Below are 17,434 nucleotides of genomic sequence, written 5' to 3' on the forward strand. Positions count from 1 at the left end.
GGCGCCGAGGGGCTGGGGCCCGCGGGGGAGCCGCCGCGCCGTCGCCCTGGGCGCGCCACCCCGGGGGCGGTGGCCGCCCCGCCAGGAAGCCCCCGTTTGGGGCCCGGAACCGGAGGCCGCCGGTTGCCGTATCTGATCCGAGGGCTGACAGCGCCGCGGGCGCCGCCGGGCCGCGGGGCGGCGGCGGGGGGCGCTGCAGGTGCGAGCCCAGCCCGAGGTGGTGTCGCCGGTGGGGTGGGGTGGGGTGAGGTGAGGGGGGGCGGGTGGGGTGAGGTGAGGGGGGGCGGGGGGGGTGGTGTTGCGGCGGGCCCGGGGCGGCTCTGGGGCCCGGGGAGCCGGGCTACGGCCGCCGTCAGTCGTCCGGGCTGGGCGGCTGAGGCGCTGCGGAGCGGCCCGGGGCCTTGTGCCGGGAACCTGGGGTGCGGTTGCATGCCGTCGGGGGCACGGTGGGGGTCTGTCTTTCGGAGCGGTGAAAGGTATGTTGGTCTGCGGAGAAGGCAGAGGCGAATGGGGTGTAGGAGAAGCACAAGCAGGGGAACTGGAGTTCAGCAGAGCGAGGGTTTGCAGTCTCAAGCGTGAGAAGGCGTGAGGGACACTACTGCAACGAAGTAGGAAGAGACATACAAAAACTAGGAGAGACTGAACATAAAATGAATGATAAATACATAAAGAAGCAATAAATGTTGGTAACGGCATGAGATTTTTATAGGGCTGTTTATGAGTAGGAAGTGGAGCACTATAATAAAGAGTGGAACCTTCATTCCTTTAAATTCTTGAGGAATTGTGGCCAGACATTTTCACCTCTAATGCACAAGCGTTCTCTTCTGCCAGAAGCTGTTGAGGAGCGTTTTTCAGATGCTGCGGCTTTCTTGTGTTGTACAGCTTGACTGGGGTCATTGGGTGTGTTTTACAGGGAGCTCGCTTGTTTTCAAAAAATATTTGGTGGGGTTTACATCTTGAAATACGCTTTGCTTCTGTTCTACAAGAGCTTGGACTTTCTGAGTATCTTGAATTTATTTATTTATTTTATTTTTTGTTTGTGTCTGTCTTTCCAGTCTTGCACTTTCTACTAGTGATCACAATAATCGCTAAATTATCTCCTGGTGCCTTTAGCTGTTTTCTGTAGATTGCACTGACTTGGCATTGCATATCCATAATAAACCCATCATATTTTTCTTTTCCTTCCCCTTAGCTGTGTTCTTGGGAGCTCTGCATAATGTGAGATACTGTACTCCTAGAGTTGTGTCTGGACCCCCAAGTCTTTAAGAGGCAGCTTTGTTGAAAATACTGCTGCTGTGGTAGATCTTTAAAAATATTATTTACGTCTTTACACTGTGATAGGAAATGAAGGGTGGGTGCAGCTTGCATCCCACAACTTCATACGTTCAGTTACGTTCCTGCTGATGAAGAGTCCTCTGGGCAGGAGCACAATTCTTATATCTGCTCAGGGACATGGGAGCAGATGTATATGCCAGTAAAATCCTTAAATAGGGATTTTAAAATATGATGATCTAAATGATTTTAAGAAAAAAATTTAAAGGTGCTTACTGTTCTCTCTCAGCCTGTTAAAAACTATTGCTGACATTTATTCTGGGGAAGTGTATGCTGTTTTGTGGAATGGGTTCACCCTTTCTGAATGATCACTCTTGGGTGCCTGTGTTTTTCCTTTCCCTGTCAAGGTTTCTGATGTTACTTTAAGGAAAAATCAGGCCCAGGTTCTAACTCTTTAGTCACATGTTTGCCCTTACGTAGCTGCTTCTTTTTTATATATGAAACAAAATAATAGATGCAGCCTTAGGAAGTTGTGTTTACATGTGAAAGAAAGCAGGAGCACAATGTAAGTAGAAAAAGGAAACGATTGAAAAAATGACTGTCATAAAATCCTGAACACTAAACTACAAAGATTTATGTGTTAGGTAGTTTTGTTTTGAAAGTGTATGGCTTCCAGGAATGAGAAGAACGTACCTGTCTTTCACAATGGGAGATGACGGTAAAGAACTCCACAGCATTACTGTGTACTTATTACTGGATCCACCTTTTTGCTAGTCCTTCAAAACTAGATGGGCTTGTAAGATTTTCATTACATGGTGGGGGAAGGTGTCTGGCTTTTATTTCTTCTGCTACCAGTAGGGATTCTGAAGACACGTTGCCTGGCGCTACTCCTCTAAACGGAAAAGCAAGAAAGATGACTGTATCATAGATATGGAATAATTGTATATCTCATCAATAATAAATCCATAATTTGCAATGTCTTCTTCGAGTAACCTTTACATCAATTGAAGCATCATTAGATGAAACAAATTACAGTGCTCTGATATAAGAGAAATATTTATAACACTGTGTAACTTTTCTTTTGAAATTATTGCAAATGATACTATGCTGAATTAGTTGAATTTCATAGAAGATAGATTTTTACGTGGTTCTTAACTATTTAGACGCGTTAAGTAAAATGCTGCCTATAATTTGGTCTCTAACTGAACTTAGTGGGAATCTTTGTTATGAGCAGGTTGTTCCTTAACTATTTCTCACATCTTTTTTTGAAATGTGGTTATTGATTTTCAGTTACTTTGTTTCATAATTTCATCTGTTTGCCTTCTGGGTCTTCTGCAGCAAATCTATTCAGACGGCCTGCTCTGATTTTTTTCTTTAATGCTTTTTTTTTTTTTTAGGCTTAGGTGGGAAGTGTTACAAATTCTCCTTGGTTTTTAAATTTCCTGATTATTAGTCTGTAACTCTGGTATCCAAGAAGAACCCACTGTTCTGGCTGTTGAAATAGAGACTGTTGTTCAGTGATATGTCCATGAGGCAGCCTGGTTTTCCAAGTCATAATGTGAGTTTTGCTACTGAAACAGCAGCAGCAGCAGTCCAACAGACTTAGATTTATATTTCTGCATTCTTATTTTTCAGTCTTGCCGTGAATGTCTTAAATGTTTTATTTCAACCTAGATATGCTCAGTATTGCTTCTTGTCCTTTAGTTTACCATTCCCCAAGACTATGTGCAGAGTTATTCACTGCTTTGGTAACTGCCTTCAGGCAAGAGAGTATTATTTTCATCCATTGATCAGTTATTTGGCAGGGGAAGAAAAACAGTCGAAATCAAAGCAGAGTAAAATACTTCAGGGTTTATTAGAATGGGAGTTGTAAATTGAGAAATGTTATTTGGGCCCTCTAATGGGTATTAGAAGTATCACAACACAGTAACTTGAGTTGTGATCCTGTTACAAGATTTCTTGAAGCAGAAGAGATTACTTTGATTGGAAAAAAGTAACCGGTAGTTTTGTTGCCCTTCCTTCTTTCATTAGAGATGCATGTGTTATATGAAAAAATGCAAGATACCACCTTTTCTGCTGTTGCTGTCTACACCTATTTTAGATTATCCTGCCAAGACACTTTGTGTTTGGGGCATAACAGTGAAAAAAGAGAGCTTTAGCGTTCTTTAGCATTCACATTTTCAAGAGGAGACTTCCCAGACATCAATTGAACATCATCTTGTTTGCACCAGATGTGAGATTCAAACATGTAAAGCTGAAACATACATTAGGTCAAAGCAAGAAATTTGGATAGAGCAAGGGAGAAAATGTAAACTGCTTTAACACTACAGTACAAATTAGTCTGCAAATGCTTTGCTGTAGGGTTGAATAGCTCACAAGTCTGAACTGGGATAGACAGAGCAGGCTTATTCATTTGACAGCAATACTGTAGGGTACAGTCATCATCCCAGGTAAAGGAAGTTTTCTTTCTGACATCTTGAGTAGCACAAAACTCTGTGCATTTTAAAATAAAAGGCATTGTCGGTAACTGAATTCAGGATGAACAAACAGTGAGCAACTGGATAGCTGAACAGAAGTCTTCAGTAGTTTTCAACTCTTCGGAAAGAAGTTCAGTGATACAGTTTGTGGCACAAGTATATCTGTGTGAAAGCTTTATGCCAGAAGTGGAATCATTGTCCATAAGATGTTTTCTCTGTCCCATGTATGCGTATTGCCCTTCTGTCTTCCGTATTCTCAGTATATCATGGTCTGTTTTTTTTTTTTTGTTCTTAGAAAAGATGTGGTGATTTATGGGCTCTGTTAGAGGCAGAGTACTAGTAGAAAACTGATAAACTGCAAGTTTTGGTAATGAGTCTGTAGCAATTTAAAGTAGATTTATGTGTCGATTTAATGGCTTGGCTTGCAATTGTAAGGTTCCAGGTAGACTAAGATTATATAAACTGGACTTAAAATCATATTTCTTTGGGGTTTTCACATTGGTTTAACTAAATTATTTGTGCATATAACTTGGAATAACTGGCTTAGATATTGCTGAAAGTCATGCAAATGAGCAGGCACTTTGGGTTCTTTGTCCTTTTCACCAGCACACCTCAAGGAGATCTTGAATGAGTACATTGATAAGAGGATGAGTGTTTGTTGAGTATCCAACGTCATGCTGGTATGATATCTGGCAGCCTTTCCTTTGGAGACAGTTTTTGTTTTGTTTTGGTTTGGTTTTTTTTTATGGTTGCATGTTGTGTGTTCTTCCAGAACCAAATTCTCTCCTGGTTCTTATAAGAACTCAGGTGAAGTTCTATGATGTCTTACATTGTTTATACTTGAAATTGAGAGTTTTTCAGACCTTGGCTTTTTTTTTCCACCTCCATCAAAATTGTTCTCTCTGGTAGCTTTTGCATCGGTCTGCAGGCTGTTTCGGACTGCACCTTTCACAAAAATATTGTAGTTCTTATCCACTAGATTTCAGTATTTCACATGTCAAATTAAAACTATTGTTCTTCAAATGTCTTTTCATTTCAAATTCAGGTTTTCACTGAATCCATCAATGTTCTGTGCTGTTTTTGCCTCAAACTATGCAGTTCAGAAGATATTTGTGCATGCTATCCACAAATCCTTCAGAATCTGTTGGAAAGGGAATGTTCACATCTGTTTTTTTCAAAGCAGAGGAGCTGGTTATTTAAGAAGTCTGTAATTCGAATGAAGTCTTTAGCAGACAACTTCCAAGTCTACATACAAAAATGATAGTATCTTTCTTAATTTACTGTATGTAGAGATTTGCAGGGTGGACACCAGGCATCTTAATATCTCTGCAAAATTTTCAAGATAGAGCTTTGATAAATGGTTCTTCAGAAGGCAACGAAATATCAGTGTTTTAGGAAGAGAGAATAGAGTTTAAATGTCATATCTAGCTCTTATGTTTCCTATAGAAATAACACCTTGGAAGAGTAAATCCTCTCTCATTTATAGTCTTAGATTCCTAAGCGGAGCACCATCTCAGAATCTTTTTGCCAACTCGCCTGAGCCTCCTTGTTATTTGCCTTCCAAAAATTCCTGTTTTCCATTTAAACATATAAATTAAAAAATGTACATCTTGATGACAGGTCAACTCAGGGAGGAAGTTTATTTCTTCTGAGTTTTTTTGTCCTGCCTGTCACTGTGTTATGACTATCCAGTGTCTAGGACAATTTGAGGGAAACAGTAAAGATCCCTTGCACAGCCATAAGTGACATTAGAAGTGCTATTGCCATGGAAAATTATCAATATGCAAAATCTTTGGAGGAAAAAATAAAGGTTGTATATTTACTTCTCTAAAGCAGTTTTGACTGCTCAAAGATCTGCGATCGTATGCTTGGTGACTTAGGAAAAGAGAAGTGAGAGTATTTTGGTATTTATGGAGTAAAGCCACCCGTATTACATTTGGGATTGTGCATTCAGTTCCAGAATTTGATTTCTATCAGAGACAGGCTGTAAGGTGGTACTTTCTATATTTCACAGTGTGGAAGCTGCTATAACACTGATCCTCTGATGCAGAATTTTCTTTAGAATTTCTTTGAGTTTTAAAGTATTTTTCATTTAATTCAAAACTAAGTTTAATAGGCATTTCATAACTGCTTTCAGGGGAGAAAAACTAGGGCACATACTCTTGATCCTTTTTTTTTTTTTTTGAGGGAAATAATTCAGGATATGCTTAGGCATATGGCTAATTCTGAGTATGCTGGTGTCTTCCTGAATTTGCAGAGAGCCTAAGCCATTACCGCAGTCATGAGAAATTTGAAAAATATGGAGACTGTTGGTTTAAAAACCAGCACTTTTATATCTTCTTGCAAGTCAGATTAACAGAACTACCAAACTAGTGCACTTGTCCTAGTTCTGGATTGGTTACTACATTCCTGATAGTTGCAACTTCCACTTATTTGGATCAGAGAACTTTTCTAGTAACTTCTGTAAAATAGTTTTGTATCACCACATAAATGTGGAATAAGCTAAGTATAAGGAATAGGCAGAGGCATAGAGTAATAAGTCTCTCATGAAAAATTATACTTTTGTATATAACTGAAACTGCTTTCAAGGGTGTAGACTGTCATACCCCTGTACTAAAAAAATCAGGGACTGTGCTTGTTTTTTCCTTTGAATACCTAGAGATTGGGGTTTTCAGTTATACTAATTTTGCTCCCTTTCTGTGCCAGAGTATAAGGGCGGGGGGAGGGATGCTGCATAGAAGTAGATTTCTTCTGTTTTTCAACTAAACCTTTTTCTATGCGTTCTTCTTGTGTTTAAACGCTGACAAAAAGGAGTACTGGGAAAACAGACATGATACGGCAGGTCACCATAATAGTGTGTCTCAACCAGTGGGAAAGGTCACGCTTACTGGTGTAGGAAAATACTAAAAAGGGAGAAAGGTTTAAAAAAATTGCTGTAATTCAATTTGGGGTCAGGGGGAAGGTCAAACCAAGACCTTAATATGTGGTTGTATGCGTCCAAAAGCAACAAGGAAGACCTGGCCAGTTCAGTAGCTCTTGAAACGCTGGTGGATGTGGGGATTCCCTGGGAGGGAGATTTTCGTCTTGGGTCTTGAGTTGCTACCCAGGTTCTGTTGGATGAAAAGCGTTGGACGTTTTTGCATTATTAGGGTGGGTTCAAGCAAAAAGGACTTGGAGCTCATTTCAAAACAGTAACTCCTTTAAGTTTGTACATTTTCATTCTTTTCTCCCCCTGCAGCGTGTGACAGTGAATGAGGGGGTGTGTGTGTAAAGGAACTTGTCTCAGCAATGGGCTCTTTCAGAGACCATGTATGGGTAAAGCAGTTCGGCTGGTTCAGCTCCCTGCTCCTCCCTCTCCGAGAGCCGAGTAGAATCTCTCCTGCTGAAACGCTTGTTCCACGTTCTGCTTTCTATATTTGTACAGCAGCAGCATGCTCGCTGAGCGGGCCCTGTGGCCGGCCTTGTGTGCATTCCGCATTTGCTGAGCAGAATTGAGAGCCAGGGCTCACACTCTCTGTCATTACATCCGTCTGTCTGTCTGTCTCTGCGTCTCTGGGGAGGACTGGCGTTCCAAGTGAAAGGTGATCTGTTTGTGGATGGGGTTTTTTTGTTTGTTTGTTTGGTTTGGTTTTTTTTAGGTAAAATGCAGTTTATACAAATTGGGAGTCTAGGGACTGGGAATGGAGGAGGGCAGGCAGTTGTCTTGCAGGGAGAGTATGTAGTGGGTGGCAGCAGCATCAGAAAGATACAGTTTTAATCCAAAAGAGCTGCTGTCTTCTAGGGTGAGGATTTTAGTGTCCCTGCCTGCTTTGGGGAGTGATTAGCCAGGACCTGTATCTTTCCATAAAAGGTATCTTGTCACTGTTTGCTACGAAGAGTAATGAAAACTAGATCGTGTCCTGGAGGAACTGAGTGCTGCCTTTGCTTGTTATGGGCAAGGGGGATTAATGAGGAGCTAGACCCTGGGCAGCCTAGTTTGAAATAAGGAGTTGGTGCTGAGGGATGGGGTTGCAGGAAATACCTTGTTAGGAAGAGCTGGAAACTTGTAGCTAGGGCTTCCCTGGCTGTGTGTTTGCATAAACTTTGTATTAAGGCCCTGCACACATTGGGATGACTAGTCACAAATGCTAGTAGATCAGGTGAACAAATAGGGCAGGAAGACTGTTAGCTGCTGACACTGTAGTAAACTGTTGATATGATGTTCTTTGAGTAGCGGAAAGGTGCTTAAAATAGTGGCAGCAACTGGATCCACCATTAACATTGGCAATACATTTTTTGAGAGGGAGAAAGAGGGAAATAGGTCATAGGGTACTTTTTCTGTCTTTCAGGGTGTGCCGTCCACTTACAAATTCTGCTGCCTTTTGAATATCTTTGCAAGTAGGCATCATGCCTTTTGTTCCTGGAATTTGAGCAAGGAAAACATGGTTTCACTTATGAAACAGAAGGCAGCATCTTGCTAAAATCAATCTTGAGGACCATATTCCAGTGTCTTCAGCGTATTTTCTCCCAAGGAAGCTATGTATATCCTGAATTTAGAAGAAACAAATTTTTGGAGGCAAATTGATGGATCTCAGCTGCCCGGCAGCATCTGAATCGCTCTGTGTCTGCAGGCAGGGAACTGTGATTGATGTATGACAGAGGGTCAGCTCATTCCTGAACTCAAGCAACTTTGTTGTGTGTCTGTTTTCTGATTGTTCTTTGTTCAGTGAGGATACACTGCAGTAGTTGTTCCATCTTCATCTAGAAAACCTGTGGAATTCATTGTAAATATGCAGCTTCTGGGACATTAAGCTTGTTGTCTTAAGTGCCCCGATATGTTTCCCAGTTCTCGAATCCTCTTAAAGCCCTCTGCCTTTCTTTCTTTTCACTTTTTCACTTCCTGACTCCCTAGTTGACATCCTTTCATTTGTACTAGCCAGAGCAAAGTGGCAAAACCATAATCTAAACTGTTTCTGAGTTTACAATACCAATTAAAAGCAAATCTTGGTACTATTTGGTGCCAGCAATTGGGCTTGTACAATTCATGTACTTGAAAGTGTTTTCTGGTAGCGTACTTAATTTTTGCTTGTAGTCTCATAGGAGGAATATGATTAGGCAGTTTCAAAGGCCTCTTGAAAGTACACTATTGCATGTTTAAAAAATATCGTTTGTCCCTTCTGTGAAAGATGTCATCATAAATGGGTAGAACATTGAAGAAACGTATGTTCACCAAGTGCATTGAGTAGATGAAGGATAAAGCCAGGCTGTAGAATGGCACTAGGGGATTTAAGTCTTCCATTTGGCAGGAGTCTTCCTGAAGGCAGTATGTAAGAAAGTGACATTGTTTAGAGCTAAGCTAAGCTGCCAGTTGTGTTTCTTGGAAGGCAGATGCTTTGAGCTACGTATGTAGTAAATTCATCTTGCACCTATTGCCAACTAGTGCACAAAAGTACCTATTTCCAGGAGTTCAAGTGATTCACGTAGCAAAAAATAATGCTTTAGATGTATAAGGACAGGAAATCATGTTTGCCATATATACTTGGAGTTTAAGGGAGAATAGCCAGTAATCCATTCTGGATCAATTGCATTATTATCCTGTTTGCAGAAAAGGTTTCATCAAGGTTGGAGACAAGTGAGAAATTAGCTTTTGTCTGACATCCTTTGAAGGTCCTGAAATTCCACAGGAAGGGGTAATTTCTTGTGGTGTTCTTACCTTGTTGCTTTTATTTTTTACAAAAAGAATTCCTTTTTTTTTTTTTAATGTTATAGTCTTGCAGTTGAATAATAAAGTTAGGTTGAGGGTGAACATGTGGGAAGATTACAGGAATTTGGAATTAAATCCAGTGTTCATTTGAAGTTAGTTAAACTTATAACTGCTATTGAAAAGCAATTACAGGCATTAAACTCCAACAAGAATCAGTGAAAAGTGAAAGTTGAAAAAGATTTACTTGTGATTTGAAAAAGCTGAATCATATAGTTTAATCAAGGATAGGGAGTGACATGTCTTTAAATAGTGGAGGCAGTCCACTGACAAAGAATTAGGACAGTAAAGGTGATTATATGGAAGAACATGTACATGTTTCTTACAAGTATAGTATTTTCTTAATAGAAGTAGTGGAAGCCTCATCTATCACTCCAGGCCTTTAAAAAGGATTAATCAGTAGAGAATTAATTATGTGAAATTCAGCATCTAGATCTGACAATGTAGTTACATGAGTAATTTGAATGAACAGGCCTCTGAAAGAGGCTTGTTCCATGTTTCAGGCATTTCCCCGTTCCTTTGTGGTGCCAAGAGCATCTGTGTGGTTGTGTAGGGAATTGAATCGGGGAGTCTGTCTGGGTTAAAACCATTATTTTCCTGTTGTTGTTTTTAGACTAGATCACACCTGGATCATTTCCTTTCTCAGGCTTGTTATACAGAGGTGGGGATGGATAGCTGGTGAGGAAAGAGTTGTGCTCTGCTCTTTTGGCAAGAGCGCCGGCTTAAACTGGATCTACAGTAGGAATATCTTGGTCTATTCTTTTGTATTTCTGCCCCATTTCTATCTAACCTTTATGGAGTGCTTCTATGCAGTCTTCTCTAGTAGTACAACCCAAGAAAATGAAGTAAGAATTGTTTGCATGCTTTAGCTGCTATTGCATGTATCATTTAGTCTAGATGGGGAGGTACTAAATGTTGCCATAACATAATTCTTTATGAATGCAGTATTTGATAGGTGCTGTGTTTGCTGTAGAGAGAAGCCTGCTGTTTGGGAAAAATTGGTGAACTTTACTGATGTGAGTACAGAGAGAAGATAACGTGCCACGTAGACTGTTACATGTGAGGTTTTGATTCAGGAAGTACAAGGTACCTCCAGAATCTAGCTATGAGGTATAGAAACCCTGAGAATCCAGGAAGATATATGAGAGGGTTTTATGTCTATTTTGAGTCCTCATGCAGCCAAATCTGTATTTATAGCACTTGTTTTGGTCATAAAGTTTCTGGAGTCTCCTCCTGCTAGCAGTGGAAACCAGCTGATGTCATACTGTGCCTTCCAGGAAAAGTGAATGGAAAGAATTGATGGAGAAGTGTAAGTGAAGAACGTCTGAAAATACGTGCGTAAAACTACAAGCAAGTACTGAGTCTCTCTAGCTCTTGGCAAAGTGCGTTGACACTCCTGATCCTTCCCACCCCCTTCTCCCCAAACCCAGCTAAAGTCTAAGATCGGCCGACAGATTCAGCTTTGTACAGCGGGGAGGGTTTCTGAGGCTGCGGAGAGAGAGACGTAAGCGAAGCTGTGCTGGCACAAGTCAGTGAGTATTAATCACCACAGGCCAGCAGCCTGGAGGGAGTGTTTCAGGGTCAAAAAACGGGCCACGAGGGTAGTTTGTGTAGTAGAAGGCTACTGACATCAGTAGGAAAGACATTGTATTAGTCATCTTTAGATGTTTGTAACTAAGAATGAAAGTTAGGCTTCTTTAGACAGAAAAGTTCGTCTTGAGTGTGGCATTACATTTGTCAATGGTATTCAGACAAAAATAACACTTCAAAGTGCTGCATGTGTTTATGCATCAATGCATTTTCAGTAGGTATTAGGTTGTAAATTAATGCAGATTTTTTTTTCTGTTTTTTCGATATTATTTGCAGTGGTTTGTATGCTTCAGATACTATATAAAGATAATAAAAGGAGGGGGAATATTGTGAAAAAGAAACCAAAGTATATACAAATGGTGCTGCAAATGAGAAACCTTCAGAGAGCCTGAGTAGGAGCTTAGGAAGAACTGCTTTGGAGTGAAATGGTTAGATTTTATTTCATTTGGATTTTTGAACAAAAGTCAGGACATTCCTAAGTTAACATTCCCACAGCAATGCCAGTGTTTGCCTCTGATGAAGAAACAGAAATAGTACAAAATATTTTTAAAGCTTCGACTCTACACACCCACTATTAAATCTTTTGAAGTGTTAATGACATTTAGTTGCTGTTGAAAGTGATTTGAGTCAATATTCATTCCTTAAAATAGAGCATTGACTCCAGTTCTTTGCAGATGTAAATGAGTGTAATTTGAGACTTTTATCCATTTACTTCTGCAAAGGATTTGACCACGTGCCTGTTGCAAAAAAAAATAATAATAATTGAGCATATTTTTACTCTTTGGTTTGCAGGCGTGGCAATGGCAGATTCTGCACGGTAGAGTTCATGGCAAGTATTTGTCTAATATAAGCCAAGCAAGAGACACATACAAGCTTAAGGTAAATCAGTCTTTCTTAGTTATGCTTCTTTGAAATAAAATAGAAATGTTTATACTTAAACATTTTGCAAATACAGAATTTCAAGCCTACTCAGAAGTTTGTCTCCAGTTTGATTCTGATCTTTCAAAATTGGGAGACCTCAAAATTATTTTCCTTCTGAAGCTGGCAGGAGTTGCTGAAAATCATCATATGCACTGTGTCCTCTTGTAGTATTTTAGGTGTAGTAGTACAGAATATCAGTTGCATTTGAGGAACTTTGTGGGGAGACCTGCAATGTGTCTTTCTTCTCTGTTTGGGTTTGAATTCTCTTTTATGCAATCAAAAGAAAGAAGCGTGTAAGTACCTTGATATTATTATAAAAGACTTAGCGCAGAGCTATGCACACAGTGTCTGTCTAGACACTGCACAGGGGTGATTTTCTCATTAAGATTTTTTTATTTTGCCTTTAGTGGTAGGTAAGTGAAAGCGTTAGTATTTGAATCTTGTTGCTGAGGGGGATGAGGTTGTTGAAGTTCAGCTAGTGGTGTTTCTTCTAGAAGTAGGCTTAGTGGTTAAACTGAGAACATTGTTTCTGTTAGCTACACCTCAATCTTTTCCCCAAAAGAAGACATAAAACACTGTGCTACATTTGATAGGTCTTCCTGTGGCCTGTACAGTATCCATAAAGCAAAACACGAATGGGTGTTTTCTGAATATTCTGGATCCTCTTTCAAAAAGTAAATAAATTGTTGTGTTGGCGTATACCTTCTGTATAGACATCTTGTGAGATACTTTGAGTATGCATGATCCATGAGTCCCATGATGCCATAATTTGGAAGTATATAGCAAGCTTAAATCTTTTGTTGGTGACATTCTTTGGGTTTTTTTAAGAGACAAATGTTTTGTGGAAACCCTTTTTATGAAGTTGTTTACTAGGTTTTCAGCTGAGATGCACCTGTAACAATGTGATGATACTCTGACTCCTATTTGATGCATTCTGCCACTAGTTCTTAAAATATCTTTTCAAAAGAAACCAAAGAAGATGATAATACTGTGCAAGGGGAAACTCTTAGGACCATAGAACTTGTCCAATGCTATTCAGTCCCATAGTTAGTAATAGAACTCATGTCTTCTAAGTCCCAGTCTTGTGTTTTCAACAGTTAGACCACAGGATTGTTTTGCATCCTCAAAGTGTGTCTCTTGATGCTTCCATTCTGAGTTGTAAGAGTAATGATCCATCTTGGGAATATTTAAGCTGTAATTGCTGACTGGGCATGGAACAGACATTACAGATACGGTCTGCATCCCAAATCTTACGTGTTTTATGAAGTTCTGGTTACAGTGACTTGAAGCACGGCAATTAAAATGGTTTCCTCTCTCTTTTTTATTGTCTTCATCTGCAGTGGTCTCAAAATGTGCACTCCTCTATTCTTCATTCTGTTCTTCCTATTGTATCTCAAGTTGAACAAACTTACATTCCCATAGTCAAACGTGTTGTCGTGAGTAGTTCGACTGCTCTTCTTATTAACTGCACAGATCGTCTGATATCCTGCATGCACATTAGTACTTGTGCTGGCAACACCGAGGCAAACAGTATTTGACAGCGCTGCAGAAAATCAAATAAGCAGGTGCAGTGATGAGGAGCTGAGAGGTTTGGGTGGTGTAAGGATGGCAATAGAAGGGCATTTCTCAGAGAAGAAAGTAGAGCTGCTTCCTTGGTGAGGTTTGGGGCACTATAGGAGTTTCTTGTCACTGTCTCTGTTCTCTTGCCGTCTCATGAATTAATGTTTACTAGAAAGTGACATCCTTTCTGTGGGTTGTGACCTAAGCTGTACAGTAATTGAAACTTCATCTAATTTGCGTGGGCTTCTCTGTTTGTAATCTGATTTGTCTCCTGCACTTGCTCCTTCGCTCTCTGATGCATCGTTATCTCCCTCCTGCACTTCCTCTAGAGAAATAGTTATTTTTATATTTCCAAGTTTTTGTTATTGGCCATATTGATACTTAAAAGTATGTAAATCTGCAGTGAGTCCAGACCAAATGTTGATTTTATGTGAGAGACTGCAGGCGCCAGGATATATCTGAGGTTGAGCTATGTGGTCTATTTTATCTGTTAGCCTCTTTAATTGTCAATGGTAATCTTGATATCCCATAAACATTAATTCCTGGAAGGTGTAATGAGAAATCAGAACTAACTGGTCTAGACAAGCGCTGACTATGACAGTAATTTCATTGATCAGGATGCATTAAATGATCCGGTATTCTCTTACAGATGGTCCTGGGTGCTGGTGAGACTGAAGTTTTGCCACTAAGTATCAAAGCAGTATCATTAGATTTATTGGCCTCAGATCCATTAGGTAGTACTTAGTGGCCAGAGCCACTTGTTTTCATTACCAGCTGCAGTTCTATTTATATTATATTGCATACCAGAAGTTACAACTGTTTATTCATTAGCGAGAGTGTATTTTGTCACTCTTAGACCTGGCAGGGCTAAGTGTTAAATCGAAGTGTTAAACCTTCATTTTTCTAGGTGGAATTGTCAGCTGTTTCTCCCAGCTTTGTGCAGAATTAGTTGGAAGTGCCATGTGTACTCAGATGCAGCACTTCAGTCAGGGGGGCAACTTCAGGAAACATGTCTTTCTTCCTTTTTCTTTGCAAAACCTGTGATGAGATGTCCCAATTTACACCTGTTAATTGTTTTTGCTGTCCCCACTGAGAACCTACACTCCTGCAACTATGAAAACAGTTCACTATCAGCATCTAATGCTGGGCTCAGGTAAATCTGCATTTTGCACAAGAGCTTTCTGCCATGTCAGTTAATTACAGAAATGGATATGCTACACACGTTGCTAGCAGCGTGCCAGCTGTATATACCTTGACCTGAGGTATCAGAGTCCTCGTTTCTTCTGAGAAGAAATACAGTTGTTGGATTCTTTGGCCTTTGGGCCAGGTTTGTCTGTTGTATAAACTTGGATGAAGTATTCGGTGCATTTATATTCTGCATGCAATTAAATGAACCATACTAAAACAATTTTGTTTTGAGAAACACTTATGATTTAAGAGCATTCTCCCAGGCTTTCTACAGGTGGTTGTCAGATTTGCTGCTTGCTTTTTAAAGTTTTTATTGTCTTGCTCTTTGCCTTTGATTCGGTGAGGTGTATATATTTTCCTAAAGGTATCCAAGAGTTATGGGTACCTCTGGCTATGTTACCTGTACTTTTGGTTCCTTTGAAGTTTTAAAATTAATTTTCTAGACAGTTACATAGTTACATGTGCGAAAGGAAGATTTTCTTTTTAACATTAAAAAGTTGTTTACCAGTTTATTCTTAAGTGTTTACAAGATCAATGAGCCGTGTATCTCAGATTTTTCACATAAATATAACTTAACATTTATGTCGACTTCCATAGGGCTTAAATATCTGGCAAAGATTGGGTTTAAAGGAAGAAAACAAGAATTTTATGTTTCATGATGTTTTGAAGCCAGGTCTGTTAGCAGGAACCTGAGACCATTTTTTGGCCATAAACAAATATTCCTAATTAAACTTAAAAAAGCAAAGGAATGTGGGTGAGGTGGAAGGAGGTGTCCTCAGGTAACATATTTGCCTGAATCACTTGTAGGAGCTTCGTAATGCAGAATGTTATTGTGAAACAGAACAAAGATAAGTATGTAGAGTGTTTCCTGACCAGTAGTGAGTTTTCAGTAATATTTTAGAGAAGATAAATGCATAATTTTGAAAATACACATTTCAGATAACTTAGTTACGTTTCTCAAGATTCATGGATTTTTATTGTTCTTATCCAGTATTACAAGAAAATCATTTTTTGTTGTTGTGTTTAGGATTCTGTTTTCCTTTAGAAGGTATAGTATTTTATTACATCAATTGAATACATTCTGAAGAAATCAGAACAATTGAAAATTACTACAAAATAGGGATAAAAAAATTCTCGAGATCTTCCTCTGGAAAAGAGGGCATGAGTACATGTGGTAAATATCCAAGTATATTGCAAGACAAGTTAGAAAAGGATACGGATCACTTATCCACACTTCTCAGAGAATATGGAACAAAGGTTATGAAGGGGCCTGCAAAGCAGTGAAAAACGTGGGAATTCAAATAGAATCATAGAATTGTCTAGATTGGAAGGGACCTTTAAGATCATCTAGTCCAACCATCAAGCTAACTCTGATAAAAACCATCACTAAACTGTGTCTCTAAGCACTATGTCAGCCTTGTATAACTCTTCTCCTTGCAGATGGATGCATTTTTTTGGTTTGGTACCTGTAGATAAGTAAATGGATTTGGATTTTCTGTAAAATACTGAGGGACTACCATGAGTGTAGTTCTGCAAAATAACCTAGGAGGAAGCAGAGAAGAAATTCTTAAAAAAAAAAAAAAATCCAAACTTTGTATTTAAATATGTACTAGCTTTTGTTGTTAGCTGTTGGGTCAGTTACTGAATCTGCAAAAAGAGAACCCTGAATCCCAGAGTAGTGTCCCCTACTTATGAGATGTTAGTACAGATCTGTATGGTTCCTGGTTGATGATTTGCTTAAGATGTAGAAATAATATTTTTTCCTTGTGTTGTTAGTTCTTTGTGTTCCCTAATTCAGAGCTTTTTGTACATTTCCATCTATGCTATCTTATTGTCAAAATAATGTGACGTAGGAGTTTAGGATTGTGGGTGCTGCTGTTGGTGACTCTGCTTCTGTCATGAGAGCCAAAAAGCTGGACAGGTAGGATAATTTATTCTCTGTATTTTTGAAATGTGCAACTGCATTTTTGAGTCTAATGATGGTTGTTACCACCTCATGATGACTTGTTATTAGAAACATACTTTACTTTCACAGTCCTCAGCGTTTTACAAGATTGAGTTTGTTTTGTGATGATTGTTATTATCTGATTTTAACTCTGGAATACTCAATATCTGGTTTTTTTCCTTATCTTTTAGAGTGAAGACTGGAACAGCTATAGGGAGGTGCATAGCTGCAGGTATGAACCAACTACAGTTTGTATCTCTCAGTTGCGTATTGGAGCTTTCTTTCAAAGGTTTAGAGAGAAGTCGTTTTTACTGTCAATGATGGAAGCAGTCATTTTCCACTGCAGTGACGAGTGCTCCCTGAACCTTACACTCTTTGCAGTTTCCTGCCTTTGTACTGTTAAAGGGGTTTGGGAGTGTTGTTTAACAACCTAGGACTGCAAGTACCAATAGGCTGCTTTAGCTCCATCAGTAATTTAATAATTTTAGAAACATAACTAACTGGAAAGTAGAAATGTATGTCTTCATAGCAATTTCTTGACCCGGACAAATCTGAAGTACACTATAGTACATGAAAGCCTATAAAGGTATTAGTGGAACAGTTCCCTATGGGCTGAGACAAACTTGATTATGTGCAGCAGAACAGGAACATAGTCTAGTGTGAAAATGCTTGGAGCCAAATGCAAGGATCTTCTGGTGCAATTTTCTTAATGCCTGAAGTCCAGCAAGGGTGTAGTTTCAA

Source organism: Numenius arquata, chromosome 6 (assembly GCF_964106895.1).
Source record: "Numenius arquata chromosome 6, bNumArq3.hap1.1, whole genome shotgun sequence".
In the NCBI taxonomy this organism is placed as follows: domain Eukaryota; kingdom Metazoa; phylum Chordata; class Aves; order Charadriiformes; family Scolopacidae; genus Numenius; species Numenius arquata.